Here is a 14,024-nt window from a genome sequence, read left to right as displayed (position 1 = left end):
TTTGTATTTTGTAATTTTTTCTATTTCTTTTTCTTCTATTCTGCTATCCCCTGGTATTGCTATGTCGATTATTTTGACTTGTTTTTCTTTCTTCTCAACTACAGTTATATCTGGTGTATTGTGTGGCAGATGTTTGTCTGTTTGTAGCCGGAAGTCCCATAATATTTTTACATCTTCATTTTCTTCAACTTTTTCAATTTTATGGTCCCACCAATTCTTGGCTACAGGTAGCTTGTATTTTTTGCAGATATTCCAGTGTATCATCCCTGCTACCTTGTCATGCCTTTGTTTGTAGTCAGTCTGTGCGATCTTCTTACAACAGCTGATCCGGTGGTCCACTGTTTCATCTGCTTCTTTACAAAGGCAGCACTTGCTGTTTGTTGTGGATTTTTCTACTTTGGCTCTTATTGCATTTGTTCTTAGTGCCTGTTCTTGTGCAGCCAGTATTAAACCCTCTGTTTCTTTCTTCAAGTTGCCATTCTTAAGCCATTGCCAGGTCTTGGTGATGTCTGATTTTCCACTTATATTGTGTAAATATTGACCTTGCAGGGGCTTATTTCTCCATTTTTCTGCTCAGTTCTTGACTTGTTCTTTCTTGTAGGCCTGCTTTCTTTCATTGGTGTTGAATAGTTTCTCGTTCTTGACCATTTGAAGTGCATCTTCTTCACTGTCCTTTATATATTCTTCAAGGCCTCTTTTCTCCTCCTCTACTGTTTGATGGACTTGCAGCATTCCTCTTCCACCTGAGCTGCGAGGGAGGTAGAGCCTATCGACATCACTGCGGGGGTGCAGAGCATGATTGATGGTCATGATTTTCCTGGTCTTACGATCTAGCATCTCTAGTTCTGCCTGGGTCCAGTCTATTATTCCTGCAGTGTATCTGATAACAGGTATAGCCCAGGTGTTTATGGCTTGTATGGTGTCCCTATGAATAATAATAATAATAATTATTATTATTATTATTATTAATTATTTATTTAACATATGTTAATACCACCCAAAACTCATGTCTCTGAGCGGTTTACAACAAAAAACAGAAAAGTTAAAACATTAGTTAAAACAAATAAATGACAATAAAAATGAAAACATTGATTAAAATAAATCACAGCAAAAAGTTAAAATATTACAATTTAAAATTTCAAATTGATATCTTAAAACAGTGCTAAAACTTTCAAAAAAGTATTTTATTAAAAGCCTGGGTGAACAGATGTGTCTTGAAAGATTTTTTAAAAATTATAAGAGACGGGGAGGCTCTTATTTCGGCAGGGAGTGCATTCCAAAGCTTTGAGGCAGCAGCAGAGAAGGCCTGTCCTCAAGTAGCCACCAGATGAGCCGGTGGCAACTGCAGATGAACCTCTCCTGATGACCTCAATCGGCGGTGGGGTTCATGGCGAAGGAGACATTCTCTTAAATACTCAGGGCCCATGCTGTTTAGGGCTTTATAGGTTGTGATCAGCACCTTGTATTTGCCTAGAAATTTATCATCAGCCAATGTAGCTCTTTCAATCCAGGAATAATATGGCCTCTCCAAGATGACCCAGAAGCCAACCTGGCTGCCGCCTTCCGAACCAGCTGTAGTTTCTGAACTACACACAAAGGCAGCCCCACATAGAGCACATTGCAGTAATCCAGTCTGGAGGTTACCAGCATATGTACCTCTGTTCTGAGGTGATTTATCTGAAGAAAGGGATGCAGCTGGCATATCAGCCGTAGCTGATAGTATGCACTTCTAGTCACTGCCTCAACTTGGGACACCAGGAAGAGGCTTGGATCCAGAAGCACCCCCAGACTTCATAGGAACATAGGAAACGGCCATATACTGAGTCAGACCATTGGTCTATCGAGCTCAGTATTGTCTTCACAGACTGGCAGCGGCTTCTCCAAGGTTGCAGGCAGGAATCTCTCTCAGCCCTATCTTGGAGAAGCCAGGGAGGGAACTTGAAATCTTCTGCTCTTACCAGAGTGGCTTCATCCCCTGAGGGGAATATCTTGCAGTGCTCACACATCAGGTCTCCCATTCAGATGCAACCAGGGCAGACCCTGCTTAGCTATGGGGACAAGTCATGCTTGCTACCACAGACCAGCTCTCCTCTTCATACCTGTTCCTTCCAGGACCCCATCCAGAACAGGCAAATCAAACTAATCTCCTGAGTTTCGACCCCGTACAATGAGTACCTCCATCTTATCTGGATTAAGTCATCACTGCCTCCAGGCAGGCATTTCAGGAGTTTATGTCTTTTCCCAATGGTGTTGACATGGAGAAGTAGATTTGGGTGTCTTCAGCATACTGATAGCACCCTGTACCAAATCTCCTGATGATCTCTCCCAGCAGTTTCATGTAGATGTTAAACAAGATTGGAGACAATATGGAGCCCTAAGGGACACCATGCAAAAGTTCAGATTTTGAAGAACAGCAGCAACCAAGGGACACCACCTGGAACCTGCCTGAAAGGTAGGAGTGAACCTACTGCAAAGCAGTGCCCCCCACTCCCAACCCCCTCAGACACTCCAGAAAGATACTATCATAGTATCAAGAGTCACACTTCCTCTTTCAATTTCCAATTGGAGATCATCCATCAGGCCGACCAAGGCAGTCTCCACCCCATAGCCCACCCGAAAGCCAGTCTGAAATGGGTCTAGATTTTCCTAGTTTCCTCCAAGACTTTCTGGAGCTGGGCAGCCACCACCCTCTCAATTACCTTGCCCAGCCACAGAAGGTTGGAGACAGGCCTATAGATACTCAACTCTGAGGGATCCAAGGTAGGCTTCTTCAGAAGTGGTCTAATAATTGCCTCCTTAAGACAAGGAGGCATCCTGCCCTCCCTCAGAGAAGCATTTATGATCTCTACCAATCCTTCTAAAGCAACCCTCCTGCCAGATAGTATAAGCAATGTTGGGCAAGGGTCAAGAGAACAGGTGGTAGGCTGTACTGCTCCAAGTAGCTCATCCACATCCTCAGGAGTCACAAACTGGAACTAATCCAACCTAACCACACAAGAGGAGTCACTGGACACCTCCACATCAGACACTGAAGTAATTTTGGAGTCCAAGTCGGCCAGAATACGAGATATTTCCCCCACAAAGAATTCATTTAAAATGTCACAGCGGGTAATCGGTGGTTCTAAATTCTGATTCAAAGGAGGAGGGACACATACTAGCCCTCTCACAACCCTGAACAACTCTGCTGGATGTGAACTCTCAGCAATACGGGCAGAATAGAATCACTTCTTTGCCACACGTATTGCCTGAGCATACATCTTCAAATGTACTCTATGTTGCAATCTGTCAGATTCGAGTTGAATCTTTCTCCACTTGCACTGCAGTCATCTACCTTGCTACTTCAGCCCCCGTAGTTCTTCTGTATACCATGGGGCCAGTTTTGTGGGTCATAGAGGACGCTTAGGAGTGATCATGTGTAATGCCCCTGTGAGTTTGCTCTTCCAGTTCTCCACCAGAGCATCAACAGGATTGCCGGCAGAGCCAACACTAAATCCCTCCAAGGCTTCTTAGAATCCTACTGGATCCAATAACCTTTGTGGGCGTACCATCCTAATAGGCCCTTCAGCCCTGCAAAGATGGGAAGTGAATGTGAGTCTAAGCTTAACCAGCTGGTGGTCCGTGCATGACAATGTGGAAATCACAGAAGTCCCCACCCATGGAACACTACCCTGATCAGAGTGAAAGACTAGATCAAGCATGTGACCAGCAACGTGTGTCAATCCCGAGACCACCTGAGTGTTGACTGATAATTTCCACTGAAGGGAAATTCTTTGAGCTTAATTTCTGATAGCAAGGGGGGTGATAAGTCTCCAAGGAAAATTTCTCTAATAGGATTGGGTATCCTCTTTAGGAGACTATGAACAGTTGCTAGGTATGATGACAGAATCCAAAATTCTGCAGTCTTAAGATGGAATGCAAGTAGTGTTACACAGGCTAAGGTTGATGCCATTTATATTGTCAGACAACATTTGATGGGAGATCGATAAAGGCTTCCACGTGTTTTATGAACTTTTGTTGAACATATATACTATAGAGAGAGACTGATAGCCAGATTATATTACTGATGAGTAGTCCCATTGAAACTGAAAGAAGTTTGTCATACTATTTTGTCCCATTAATTTCAATGAGACTTTCGCCTGGAAGTCAGTCAATATGCTCATACTCTCACGGTACTATTTTGTAGTGTCACAATAGTTTGCATTACACATTACTAGCACAACAGCAAAACTACTTTCTTCATTTAATAATCTTACCAGTCTCTGGTGTATTCCCCAGTTGTTTGCATTAGGGTACTGTTATTCTGCACCCCTACAAAAATGTCTGTACTCATACCTGTTTGGTATTCTAGTAGGAGCATAAGCACATTGAAGGGAAGTAGCATACTGCTTGGATATTATGGAAATAATCTGGTTGCATGGTGATGTCAGAGTGATGAATAGCTAAAAAAAGAAGTTTAGTATGTTGAGAGACATATTTTATGCATAAGTACACAAGGTTATCACAAGACTTCATTTCCGAGTTTGGAAACTCTGCTTCAGTATGAATTTATTGCCATTAATTTATTATAATAATTTTAAAGAGCACATTCCAGACATACATGGAATTTAAGAGCAGTCAGACTGATCAAGCACTCAAAATTTGTGTTTCCTGGCCAATCAAAACACCCTTGGAGAGATCAGGATGAAACTTGCATATCACTAAATAGTCATCTGGCAAACATACAGAGGAATGGACTTGTTTGGGCTTAAAAGCAATCATGGCACCATATGGAGGGGCAGGAAAAAAGAGACAAAAGGAAATATCACACCAATGGAACTTTGACCGATCAAGCCAAGGATGGTTCATCTCTGATTTCTGCTGCCTGCCTCAGTTTGGAAACCAGGAGGTTTGTCAAATACTAAGGAGCCTAAGTATGGCTGGTTGGCTGCCTTGAGCTGGTGGGACACTGGGCACAGGCCTGTGGGAATACAAATCATTTAAAGTTATAAAAAAGTATGTTTCTCTCTCTAGACAGGAATCTGAAGAATAGCCAAGATGGTTTTATAGACAATCTGTTGCTGGCTACAGATGGCAACATCTGTTGCTGGCTGCTTTCAGACAGCAAGCTGGTTCAGCACCAGGCACAAAAAAACAAGAGAGAAAAAGAGCACATAGTTTTACACATCATGCTGTTGTGATGTTGTTAACATGTAAGCTGAATATACCCAATCAAGTTCTGCATTGGAACAAGACAACATTGCCACAGTTCTGACACCATTTTTAAAAACCAAAGTTCCAGTTGTGAACATTTTCTCACCTTCATCTGTCATAACGAAATGTTTTCCAATGTGTTCTACAGTGTGGTTAGACTGTATGTTAGACTGTATGTAGACTGTACTCCCCTGCTAACTGAGCAAAGAGGCATCTTTTACTGTGGTGATTCTCTTTATTTCTCAGCGGGGAGTAACTGGCCCTATCCACCCCCAGCACAGTACCTCCGGTGACTGTTGCTGGTGTCTATCTTGTGTTTCTTTTTAGAATGTGAGCCCTTTGGAGACAGGGATCCATCTTATTTATTTATTATTTCTCTGTGTAAACCTCCCTGGGCCATTTTTGGAAGGGCGGTATAGAAGTCAAATTAATAATAATTAATGTTTTAATCCTCTGTTGTGAGCTGCCCATAGAACAATTTGTTATGAGACAGCTAACAAATAAAGTTTATTTATTATTATCTTGTTTACACAGTCAGACAGGTGTTATTGACTGGTTTGTTTTATCCAGACATCGAGTCCTTCCCAAGGACCTGGGATGCCAGAATTTTATTGTCAATTGTTATAGATATCGTCGCAGAATATAGGCTGTTCCCAGTAAAGCTGATTTTTGTAATTGGCTGATGGTGATTTCTGTGACCCCTTTGGTGCTGAGGTGCTCTTCAAGGTCTTTTGGAACTGCACCCAGGGCACCAATTACCACTGGGATTATTCTGGTCTTTTTCTGCCACAACCTTTCAATTTCAATTTGTAGATCTTTGTATTTTGTGATTTTTTCTATTTCTTTTTCTTCTATTCTGCTATCCCCTGGTATTGCTATGTCGATTATTTTGACTTGTTTTTCTTTCTTCTCAACTACAGTTATATCTGGTGTATTGTGTGGCAGATGTTTGTCTGTTTGTAGTCGGAAGTCCTATAATATTTTTACATCTTCATTTTCTTCAACTTTTTCAATTTTACGGTCCCACCAATTTTTGGCTACAGGTAGCTTGTATTTTTTGCTGCTGCTGCTGCTGCTTCTTCTTCTTCTTATTATTATTATTCTTATTATTATTATTCTTATTATTATTATTAAAAAATAAAATTACAAAGAAAGAAATTAAACACCTCTGTTGATTGTGCCCAATTCTCAAGATCATCAGCTAACTGAGATGCAAAAAGAACTGAAAGGAAAAATTGTTGAACATATGAAAGGAAGAAAAGAGCATAAAAGACTGCCTTCACTGAAGCTGGTGTCGAAAAAAGATCTGGCACAAACATTAAATGACCTGAGCAAAGATGTAGCCAAGACTAAGACTGAGACACTACAGGAAACAAACCAGCTTATGTACAGTGCAGCAGCAGTGATCACACAAGAGCTTGGATATGAACCTAACAAGCCAAAGATACAACAAAAGGAAAAACCAAAATGGAAGGTTAGATTGGAAAGTAAGATCAGTAATTTAAGGGCAGATGACAGCAAATTGAAGTACATGAAAGAGAAAAGGCTTAAGAATGAAAAGATCAAGGAATACTTAGTAAAGAAGTACCACTTGGATACCAGGAAAATCAAAGAAGCCCTTGAAATTGTGAAACAGCAAATTACAGCAATAGCGAAGAAGATCAGCTGATATGGTGCTCATGTACTGCAATATCAACAAAATTTCCTTTATATTCAAATCTACGTTGATTTTATCAGAGTGTTAATGGGAAAAAATTGGATAGCATTGTGCAACCGGACAGGGAACAGCTCCTCAAGTTTTGGAGAAACATTTTGGACAACCCTGTTGATTACAACAAGAATGCAGAATGGATTTTAAAAGTTGAGAGCAATTGGATGGAATCAAAATAGATGACTTGATAATAACACGCCAACTGGTTGAAATCCAAGCAAAAAAAGATTAAGAATTGGATAGCACCAGAAATGGATGAAGTACATGGTTTTTGGCTAAAACATCTGACCAGCTTACATAAAAGATTAGCCAAGCAACTGAATGATATACTGAAAGGTGGAGAACTTGATGAATGGATAACAACTGGCAAGACTTGTCTTCTTCTGAAAGACTATGAAAAAGGCACAGTACCAAGTAACTATATGCCAATAACTTGCCTTCCAACAATGTTCAAGCTCATGACAGCAATTGTAGCAGATGCCATGCAAGACCACCTAGAAAGGAACATTTTGTTACCAATGGAACAGAAGGGAAACCGTCGGAAAACAAGAGGCATAAAAGACCAGCTTCTTATTGACAAAATGGTTTTGGGAAATAGTAAACAAAGGAAGACGAATCTAAATGTAGCTTGGATTGACTATAAGAAAGTGTTTGACTCATTGCCACATAACTGGATTTTAAAATGCCTGGATATGGCTGGAGTGAATGATAACATTAAAAACTTTGTTTTTTAAAAAAAGGGCAATGAAAACATGGAAGACTCATTTGCTAGTAAATGGAGAAGAAGTGGGAGAAGTTAACATCTGGAGAGGAATATTTCAAGGAGACCCATTGTCGCCTTTACTTTTTATAATCTCCCTAATTCTGCAAAACAAACCATGGATACCAAACTTCAAAAACATTAAGCTTTCCCACCTTCCTTATATAGACGATCTAAAACATTATGGCAAGTCACCATCCAAAATTGAGTCATTACTCGATACGGTTAGAATGTATAGCTGTGATATCGCAATGGAGTTTGGACTGGACAAATGTGCTATATTGGCAATAAATCAAGGGAAAATGACAACTAGTGAAGGAATTGATATGCCAAACAGAAACAATATAAAGAGTCTGTCACCTGAGGAAAGTTATAAGTATTTGGGCATTCTCCAAAGTGACAAGATCAAGCATGCTGAAGTGAAGACCAAAGTTAGTAAGAAATATATCAGGCAAGTAAGAAAGATGCTGAAATCCAAAGTTAATGGTGGTAATACTATCAAAGCAATCAACACATGAGCAATTACTGTAATCCAATATACAGCAGGTATTGTTGATTGGACACAAGCAGAATTGGATGCACTAGTGCGGAAAACCAGGAAATTAATGACATCGACCATGCCCTTCACCCAAGAAGTGAAGTTGATAGGTTGTACCTGCCAAGAAATGAAGGTGGACGTGGAATGTTACAAGTCAGACATTCTGTTGAAGAAGAAAAACCAACTTCCGTGGAATACATCAATGAAAGCCAAGAAAAAATGCTACAGGAAGTGAGTAAGATGGGACTGTTAAAAATAAAGGATTCAAAGAATAAATACAAAAAACAGCAGATGAGGAATCAACGAGAAAAATGGCACAACAAACCATTGCACAGTCAGTTCTTTAATGACATACAATCGAAAGTTAACAATAGCACAACATGGCTGTGGTTAAAGAAGGGGACACTGAAGAAAGAAGGTCTCATTTTTGCAGTCCAGGAACAATCACTATGAACAAATGTTATAAAAGCAAAAATTGATGAACCCAGAAAGTCAGAAAGTGTCAGTTATGCAAGGAAGCGGATTAGATGGTTGAGCACCTTGTATGTTGTTGTAAGAAAATCGTGCAGACTGATTATAAGGAAAGACACAATAAAGTTGCTGCAATGATCCACTGGAACTTTTGCAAGAATTACAAATTGCCAGCAAGCAAGAATTGGTGGAATCATCTGATTGAGAACATCACAGAAAATGAGGAGGCAAAAGTCCTTTGGGATTTTTGAATACAAACTGATAGGCATTTAGCACACAATACGCTGGATCTGACAGTCATCAAGAAGAATCGGGTTCTGATAATTGATATTGCAATTCCAGGGGATGGATGAGTTGATGAAAAATAATTGGAGAAAATAACTAAATACAAAGACCTTCAGATTAAAATTGAGTGGCTCTGGAAAAAGAAAACAATAGTGGTGCCAATAGTTGTTAGTGCCCTTGGTGCAGTACCAAAAGTACCAAAAGAATTTAACACCATCTTGACACCTTGGGCATCAATAAAATTACAACACATCAACTACCGAAGGCCACACTACTCGGGACAGAACAAATACTATGACGCGATCTTTATTTTTTCTTTAATTATCCTAGACCCTTGGAAAGGGCCTGATAATTAAAGTACCAAATCCAGTCAAAAAATATCTGGTAGACTGTGTGTAAATAGCATAATAATAGATGATGATGATGATGATGATGATGATGATGATGATGATGATGATGATGATGATGCCGTTCCTCCAAGGAGCTCAAGTTGGCACACAAGGTGGTTCTGAAATAAAATGAAAAGTGAATCAGAACTTAAATACTGCACAGTCCCTCCCTCTCCCACAGTAGTTCAGGTGTCCTTTTAAGATGAGTCAGTCTAACAATAGTTTAGTTTGAAGTCAAAGTTACATGACTTTATTGATAACTTTTTTGCTGTATCATTTTGTTGCTATTGTGCTGGAGAAATTCAACAGTAAAAAGCAGAGACAGAGAGATAATCGAGATGATAACTTTTAAAAGACAGTATTTTCTTATGCTTTATAATTCATTCTTATGATTAAGAACTCAATATGTGTTACCCTGCAGCTGGATAGGGCTCCCAGACATTTCACCTTGAGATAACTGATCAGATCTGTGCTTGTTTAGCTTCAGTATGCTACAGCATCTGTTTTCCCCCAGACCTGGCCCAACTATTGCTGCTGTTAGTGTGTGAGGGCTGCTGTTTAAACATCAAACCCAAGTCTGTGGCTTAAGAAATAATAATGCCAGTAGATTTCATGAAATCCACCCACCACCACCAGTCTATTTGCCTCCATTAATTCAGCTTTTATTATGCTGAATTTTGAAATATGTATGGTCTTTTGCCATGATGCATGCAATTTTAATTACATCATTACCTGTTTACCTGGACAATGTTCATCTCCATCTAACATCCTGATATTAAGCACATGTATTTATTGTTGTTTTCTAAAATAATATAAAGGAAAAAATATGGAAGAAGCCAAATGTCTCTGTTAATTCTCTCTCTGCCTCGGTTAACCTGTAACTCCCAGCATACTCAGCCTCTGTTTTACAATTCAGTGCACATTATAAATACCTTACAGTGAGCAAACCAACCAAGTAGTTTTTTTTAATGTATTTTCTGGGCACTAGACAATTAAACCATGTCTGGCTGTTAGTGTCAGATGTTTGGACGGGGGGTGGGGCACAATTTCAGTGCTTGCCCTAGGTGCCATTTTCCCTAGTTATGCCTCTGTCAGCACCCTGATGAGTACAGCACACCAGTTCAAAATGTTTTAGGCCAGCCCTGCAAGCAAATACCTTATAGTGTTAACATTGTGGAAATGACCAGGAGGTCAATAAAGGGAAGAAACTAATCTCCAGGCAGAGTTTGGAAAGGGCCCTGCTTAAATCATGGAGAATAGGTGCCATGGTTATTAGGGATGTGCGGTTCGGTTCGGATCCGGACCGGTTCGTCCGAACCGGTCCGGATCCGGCGGCTCGATCCCGGACCGAATCGGGCCCTTCCGGGGACCGAGCCGGACCGAATTCGAGCCGGTTCGGTACCGAACCGGCTCGGGTTTCCCGAACCGGTTCGGGAATGAAATTGAGTCTCTGGAGTGTCTCTTTAAAGTTCCAAGTGTGTCCTCCATTTTGTGTCTCCTTCCCGAAACTTTTGCTCCTCCTTGCATCCATTTTGTGATGCTATTTCCAGGCATTGTATTGGCTGCGCTATTGATCCTTGATTGGCCAGAATGAGTCCTTTGGTCTGGTAGGCTGCTTGGCTGTTGCACTGTTGAGAGCTGGCACCCTGTTGGCCGTGGGGGGAGTGCAAAGGTGGGGGCTCCCAAAGGAGGGAATTTCAAACCTATATAAACCCAAGCCTCTTCTCTGGAAACTTCTCTTGGCTGCAGTTGTGGGATCATCTCTGAGACCTGCTTGCCCTTTGCTGGCTGCTCTGGTGTCTCTGTGAGTCCTGACTGTGTCCTGTGTCTCTCTGTGTGTGCTCTGTCTAATCCTTTGTCCACCTGCCCTTTGTGACTCTCTGTGTGTCTCCTCTCTCTGTCTGTCTGTCTCTTGTCTGTATACTGTGTGTTACTTCACTTTACTTTCTTCTTAATTTCCCCCAATTTTCCCTGTTCCTTGTCTGTCTGCTTTTCTCCCCCCCCTCCCCCCCTTTCCCTTCTCATCCTTTGGGCCTACCCTCCCCCTCCGCACTCCCACCCACTGCATCCTCATTGCTTTAAATCTTCTTCCATTAATTATTGCTCTTTGTCCTGCCTTGTTTTTGTCCAACTTTTTGATTTTCACATTGCATTCCATTGGTTTCATTTATATATTGCTTGCTGGTTTTGCTTAAATTGTACCATTTTGTTTGTTTCTGCTGACTGCTGCTGCCCTGCGAGTTGGTTCCCTGAATCCCTCCCCCCCCCACCCCCAGAGGATTCTGTTGTTGTTTCTTGTTGTCCCATATAATCAGTTTTGGTTCCCTGCTCCAAACTTGCCCCTCCAAGTCCAACCACACCCCACCCCAACCCCACCCCATCCAGCCTTCTCCCAAGTTTGCTGCTGCCAAACAGAGTCCAGTTTTCTTTGCTTGGTTCCACTTATTCATTTGCTATTATTAATTTGCAGCAATTGTGGTTTCATTGTCTCTGTTCACTTAGTGGCCCCCCTCAGAGTCTGTGTTTGGTTCCCCCTCCCCACACCCCCACCCCCAAGTTTTTTCTGCTGGTTATAGTCTTTCTTTTCATTTTTTTTTAAACTTCTGGCTTGTGTTCTCTTGATATATATTGCTTTATATATTTTGCTACCCTCCTCCTCCTCCTCCCCCCCCTGCCTGCCCCCCCCACCCTCCCTCCTCCCAGACCCTAGCCCAGGCCCAGCTCCTCCCCCAACCACCCCATCCAGCCTAATCGCTGCTGCTGCCCGAGTTGTTCCAGTTTCTCCTTTGCTGTTTGTTGTTGCCCCCTCCCCTTCCCCCCAACACCCCTCTGCCACACACTAGCCCCCAACCACACACACCCTCTCTGCTCCCCCCACCCCACCTCTTTTCCTCCTTGCCCCCGACTCTCTCCACTTACCCCAGGCCCCCTGCCACACACTAGCCCCAACCACACACACCCTCTCTGCTCCCCCCACCCCACCTCTTTTCCTCCTTGCCCCCGACTCTCTCAACTTACCCCAGGCCCCCTGCCACACACTAGCCCCAACCACACACACCCTCTCTGCTCCCCCCACCCCACCTCTTTTTCTCCTTGCCCCCGACTCTCTCCACTTACCCCAGGCCCCCTGCCACACACTAGCCCCAACCACACACACCCTCTCTGCTCCCCCCACCCCACCTCTTTTCCTCCTTGCCCCCGACTCTCTCCACTTACCCCAGGCCCCCTGCCACACACTAGCCCCCAACCACACACACCCTCTCTGCTCCCCCCACCCCACCTCTTTTCCTCCTTGCCCCCGACTCTCTCCACTTACCCCAGGCCCCCTGCCACACACTAGCCCCCAACCACACACACCCTCTCTGCTCCCCCCACCCCACCTCTTTTCCTCCTTGCCCCCGACTCTCTCCACTTACCCCAGGCCCCCTGCCACACACTAGCCCCCAACCACACACACCCTCTCTGCTCCCCCCACCCCACCTCTTTTCCTCCTTGCCCCCGACTCTCTCCACTTACCCCAGGCCCCCTGCCACACACTAGCCCCCAACCACACACACCCTCTCTGCTCCCCCCACCCCACCTCTTTTCCTCCTTGCCCCCGACTCTCTCCACTTACCCCAGGCCCCCTGCCACACACTAGCCCCCAACCACACACACCCTCTCTGCTCCCCCCACCCCACCTCTTTTCCTCCTTGCCCCCGACTCTCTCCACTTACCCCAGGCCCCCTGCCACACACTAGCCCCAACCACACACACCCTCTCTGCTCCCCCCACCCCACCTCTTTTCCTCCTTGCCCCCGACTCTCTCCACTTACCCCAGGCCCCCTGCCACACACTAGCCCCCAACCACACACACCCTCTCTGCTCCCCCCACCCCACCTCTTTTCCTCCTTGCCCCCGACTCTCTCCACTTACCCCAGGCCCCCTGCCACACACTAGCCCCCAACCACACACACCCTCTCTGCTCCCCCCACCCCACCTCTTTTCCTCCTTGCCCCCGACTCTCTCCACTTACCCCAGGCCCCCTGCCACACACTAGCCCCAACCACACACACCCTCTCTGCTCCCCCCACCCCACCTCTTTTCCTCCTTGCCCCCGACTCTCTCCACTTACCCCAGGCCCCCTGCCACACACTAGCCCCCAACCACACACACCCTCTCTGCTCCCCCCACCCCACCTCTTTTCCTCCTTGCCCCTGACTCTCTCCACTTACCCCAGGCCCCCTGCCACACACTAGCCCCAACCACACACACCCTCTCTGCTCCCCCCACCTCTTTGGACCGCTGCTACTGCTGTGTCCTCCCCCCACACCTGAATCCCCCCTCCCTGCTGCGCTGCGCTTCTCCTCTCTCCTCTTTCTCTCTATCATCTCTCTTTCTCCTCTCTCTCTCTTTCTTTTCTCTCTCTCTCCTCTCTTTCTCTTTGTCCCTGCCCCCCCTCTCTTTTCTCTCTCTCTTAGTCTTTTCTCTCTCTGCTCCCCTTCACTTTCCACCTCCTCTCCCACAGCTGCAGCCGCACACAGTAGCCTACCCACCTGGCGGCTGCCATCGGTTTTTTTTTTCTTTTTATAGTTTTTGGTTGATTTTGTCTCTGCTTGGGGGTGAGTTGAGCGACACAAATAGTGTTGTCTCCTCACTTCTGCCCCTCCATCGTTGTTGAACTACCCCGGTTGCCTGTGT

This window comes from Hemicordylus capensis, chromosome 3 (assembly GCF_027244095.1).
Source record: "Hemicordylus capensis ecotype Gifberg chromosome 3, rHemCap1.1.pri, whole genome shotgun sequence".
NCBI classification, from domain to species: domain Eukaryota; kingdom Metazoa; phylum Chordata; class Lepidosauria; order Squamata; family Cordylidae; genus Hemicordylus; species Hemicordylus capensis.
Note: the sequence above shows the minus strand (reverse complement) of the source record.